This window comes from Dasypus novemcinctus, chromosome 4 (genome assembly GCF_030445035.2).
Source record: "Dasypus novemcinctus isolate mDasNov1 chromosome 4, mDasNov1.1.hap2, whole genome shotgun sequence".
NCBI lineage: Eukaryota > Metazoa > Chordata > Mammalia > Cingulata > Dasypodidae > Dasypus > Dasypus novemcinctus.
In genome coordinates this window covers 4,038,891-4,044,331 of record NC_080676.1, presented here as the reverse complement: position 1 = coordinate 4,044,331, position 5,441 = coordinate 4,038,891, and positions in this window count along the sequence as shown.

Below are 5,441 nucleotides of genomic sequence, written 5' to 3'. Positions count from 1 at the left end.
TCTCCTTCTGGGACACCAGTAATGCTGTTGTATATAATATATATAATATGTTACATGTTAATGTTTTTTAAAATCTCATCTGTTGTGTCTTTCATTCCATAAGCTCTGTTACTTTTTTTAGGCCTCAAATTTTTCTTTATGATTACCCAGTGTCTTCTTAATATCCTTTCTCTCTTTAGCCATATTTTCCTTCAACTCCTTAAATTAATTTAGGAGATATGTGTGATTATTATTGATTAGCTGTCTTAAATTTGTGTCTTGTCAGGGTTTTTGTTTTGTTACTTTGGCTGGGCCATCTCTTCCTGTCTCTGTATGGTTTGTAATTTTTTGTTGATGTCTAGGCATCCGATTATGCTGTCAATTTACTCTGACAGTCAGTTTATCTTTCTTGCTTAGTGGTTTTGGTCCTTCTTTGCTAATTGAATCAACTAAGTCTAAGTCTTTAAAATTGTCCAGCTTAAGCTATCAAAATAGAACCAGGGACTAACTAATAGTACACAGATCAGATCCAAGGAATCTGGGAAATGAGAGACTCCAAAAAGTAGTTTTTACTGCAGTTTTTCAGCCTGCCAGAAAATAGTGTTCTCAGTGAATCTTTCCATGGAGAGATCTCTTTCTACCTCCAATTACCAGTAATCCTGGTCTGGCCAGAACTGAGATTCAAAGCAGACTTTGCTGGCCAAACTCACTGAAGAAAAACCACTCTCCATCCTCCTTTGCACCCTCCCTCATCTCAGATGTCTGTTCCCTTCTCAGTTGGCTGCAGTGAGCCACCAGTTTTACCAGGCGGTTTGCCTTGAGGGTGGTGGATGGGTGCTGTTCCCAGCTGCAGTGGTAGTAACTCACGCTTTTCATTTTGTCTTCTTCATCTCTCTGTTCCTTGTCTTTTTAGATGATACACAGTCGTTTCCTGGCCTGAAGATTCCCAAAATAGCTCCCTCAGAAAGATTTTGCCCTCCATCCATTGTTTTTGTAAGACTTGAGTCCTGCCTACCTATTCTGAAGCCATCTTCCTAGAAGTCACCAGTACAAAAGTTACATATTTTAACTAAATCCAACTTACCTAATTTTTCTTTCATGAATTGTACTTTTTATATTGCTCTAACATTTTGACCCCAAGCCCAAAGTCTTAAAAGTTTTATCTGATGTTTACTTTTAGAAGTTTTATAGTTTTGCATTTTAAAATTTAGGTCTAGGATCCACTTTGAACTAATTTACATGAAAGGTATAAAGTGTGTATAAGTTCATTTTTTTTTGCATAAAGAACTCTAATTCATTCGGCACCTATTGTTGAAAAGACTATCTTTTCTCAATTGAGTTGTCATTTGACATATGTGAAAGATGAGTTTATTGAATTTGTATCCTAAATATTTTTGTTTTTATGTTTTCAGAATTATCACTTTTTTGTTTAAATTTTCTGATTTTGTGTTGTGTTTATAACACCTTAACATTTCAAGATTATTTTAAAAATCCTCACATATCTTTCTTTGCTTAGTACTTTTATGGACTCATTTTCTATGCTTAAATTTTTTATCTAAATTCAATTAGTATAAATGTAAAGTGTGAAGAAGAGATTTAAATATATTTTCTCCCGAGGGCTTCTGAGTTGTTTGAACACCATGTATTGAGTAATCCATCATTTCTACACTTATGCCCTTTTCATATACAAAAAATTTTAATGAATATTGTGTCTATTTCTATATTCCCTTTTCTATTCCACTGACAGATTTTTAAATCATGTGTCAATAGCACACTATTTAATTACTATAAATTTATAATACATTCTAATATTTGAAAGACTTTAACTATCATTTACATTTTTCAGAATTTTATTAGATATTCCTTAGTGGCTATTTTTTCACATAAAATATGGTTCAACTTATCTTCTTAAAAACAATCCATTTCTTTTACAGTGATTGAATTAAATTTAGACATTATACATCAAGCATAACTGACATCTTTATAATATTGATTTTTCCTATACAATAATACAGTGGTCTTCCCATTATTAAAAAACTTATTTTGAATATCTCAATAGTATTTTAAAGTTTCCCTCATAACAATATTATTCAATAGCACATTAAATGCAAATGGTCTAATTCGACCAATTACAAAGCAGAGCTAGCCATATTGGATAAAAAATAAGAACCAACCATGTGCGGCTTTTAAGAAATGACGTTAGTTTTCCAGCACTGTCCTAACAAAGTACCACAAATAGGATGGCTGTGAACAATGGAAATTTATTGTCTCAGTCCTGGAGGCTAGATGTCTGAAATTCAGTTGTCAGCAGAACTCTGCTCCATCTGAATTTTGTAGAGGTGACCCCTTTCTTGTTTTTTCTGCCTTCTGGTGTTGGCCAGCAATCTTTAGCATTTCTTGATTTGTAGGTGTATTAGTGCAAGCTCTGCCTCTTCCATCCTCACAAGGCCTTCTCCCCGGTATCTGTCTCAATGTATCCAGTTGTCCCCTTCAGTTTGGTCTCATTTTAAATAATCACATATTTTAAAGGTCTTACTTTCAAATAGGGTCACACCAAAAAGACCAGGGTTAAGGACTAAACATATCTTTTTGGGAGATACAGTGCAAATCATAACAGAAATGCACTTTATATATAAAGACACAAATAGATTAGAAATAAAAGGATGGAAAAAGATAAAGCATGCTAACATTAGTCAAAACAAAGAATATTATCCAAGAAAAAGAAGGTTATTTCATGTTGCTGAAGGTATCAATGCATCAAAGAAAAAAAAAACCCTAAGTGTGTATGCCCAAATAATAGAGTTTCAAAATGTACAAGAAAAATGGATAGAATTGCAAAAACAAAGTAGATAAGTCTACAATTACTTTGAATATTTCAACACCCTTCTCTTAATAATTGACAGAACAAATAGACAGAAAATTAGTAAAGATACAGACCCAACAACAACATAATACATCTTTTTTTCAAGTGCACACCGGGTAGTTGTGAAGATAGAACATATTAAGAGCCATGACATATGTGTCAATATATTTAAAAGGAATCATATCATAAAATTTCGATCTCTTACAAAAACGGAATTATATGAGAAATCAACAAAAGAACAATATCTAAAAATTTTCCCATTATTTGGAAAGTAAACAATACATTGCCAAATAACTCACAGGTTAATGAAAAAAAATCAAAGGTGAAATTGAAATTAGAAAATATTCAGAACTAAAAAATATGAAACCATCACATTTCAAAATTTGAAACTGGAGCAGAAGCAGATCTAAGGGGGGATTTTTTAGCACTAAACACATTAGACAAGAAGAAAAGATACATCAATTATCTCAGATTCCATCTTTAGTAACTACAAAAAGAAGAGGAAATTAAATTAATGTAAGCAGAGGAAAGGAAACAGTGATGATCAAAGTGGAAATCAATGAAATAGAAAGAAAAACAACAGAGAAAATGAAAACAAATGTTGGCTTTTTAGAAGATAAAAAAAAAGTTGACAGGATTTTAACCAAACAAACAAGGGGAAAAAAAAGAAGACACTAACGATCAATATCAGGAATGAACTATGACATCACTACAGATTCTACAGTTATTAAAAAGTCAATAAGGAAATACTATAAATAGCTCAATACCAATAAATTTCCAAAAATTTAGGTGAAATGGTAAAACTTCTTGAATGACACAAATTTATTCAGGAAGAAATAGATAGCAGGAATAGTTCTATATTTCATTATTTTTAAAATTGAATTTGTATTTATAGCTCTTCTTACAAAGAAATTGCTGACCTACTTTACACTGATGGGGAATTTGACTAAATATTCAAGGAAGAAACATACAAACTCTTTCTAAAAATTTAAGAGGAAGGAATATTCCCAAACTCATTATTTGTGGCCAGAATTACACTAGCACCAAAACCAGACAAAGGCATTACAAAAAAAGAGGATAGCAGACGAATGTCTCTTAAGAACATAGTTGCAAAAATCCTTAACAAAATTTTAGCAACCTGAATCTGCCAATATACGGAAAGGTAACACATCATGACCAAACTTGGTTTATGCCAGGAATGCAAGCTGGTTTAACGTTAGAAAATCCACTGATATAATTCACCATATTACAACATAAAAAAGATCATATCAATAGATGTAGGTAAAGTTTTTGACAAAATTCAACATCCATGCATGATAAAAATGCTCAATAGAAGTGAACTATCTCAATCTGATAAAGGGCATCCAGAAAAATCCTGCAGCTAACACCATACTTAATAGTTACAGGCAGAATGTTTTCCTCTTAAGATCAGGAACAAGGCAAAAATGTCTGTTCTCACCATCTCTAGTCCACATTTTACTAGATGCTTTAGCTAATTCAATAGGCATTTTAAAAAAAAGTAAAAAGGCAAGGGAGGAAGGGAGGAAGGGAGGAAGGGAGGAAGGGATGTTGATTTCTATGTGCTTGAGTATATCTATCTATCTCCAGGACATATTAGTTAGTTTAAAGAAAGAGAAAGTGAAAAAGAAATATGTTTAAAACTATTATTATTATGGCTTTAAAGGAAAGAAAGAAAGAAAGAAAGAAAGAAGAGCAACAGAGAGAGAGAGAAAGAAAAAGAAAGAAAAGAAAGAGAGCAACAGAGAGAGAGAAAGAGAAAGAAAGAAAAGAAAGAGAAAAGGGGAGGGAGAAAGGACAGAAAGGAGGAGGTAGGTAGGAAGACTGGAAGGAAGGAAGGACATCCATATTAGAAAGGAAGATAACACGCTTGCCTATGTAGAAACCCCAAAGAATGTACAAAAAGGTCACTAAATTAATAAGCAAATCTAGCAAGGTCAATATACAAAAATAAGTTGTATTTCCCTATGTTAGAGATGAACTCTTAGAAATATAAATTTAAAAGTTCTATTTACAATTGCATAATAAACACAAAATACTTAGGTATAAACCTAACAATATATGTCCCAAGATTTGTATGCTAAAATCTATTAACACTAAAGATATCAAGGAAGCCCTAAATAAATGGAGCAATATAATTATACTCTTTTACCAACTAAATCTATAAATTCAATGCAATCCCATTCAAAATACAAGCAGGCTTTTTAAAAAATAGAAATAAAAAAGCTGATTCTAAAAGCTGTATGGATAAGAAAAGGCATAATAAAACAATTTTTTAAAGAACACAGAGTAGTCTTATTTCCTCATTTCAAGACTTATTTTAAAGCTACAGTAATTAAAAGAGTTAAATATTTGTGAAGAGTTAGACATATCAACCAGTGAAACAGAAGAGAAAGCAGAAATAGATCCAAAGAGATATGTTTAATTGATTTTCAACAAAGGTGCCCATGTCCTTTAACAGATAAAGGACACTCTTTTTCACAAATAATGATGCAACAGTTGGATATCCATACACGAAAATAAACCTCAACAAATACCTTGCATTGTACACAAAAATCAACTCAAAATGGATAATAAGCCT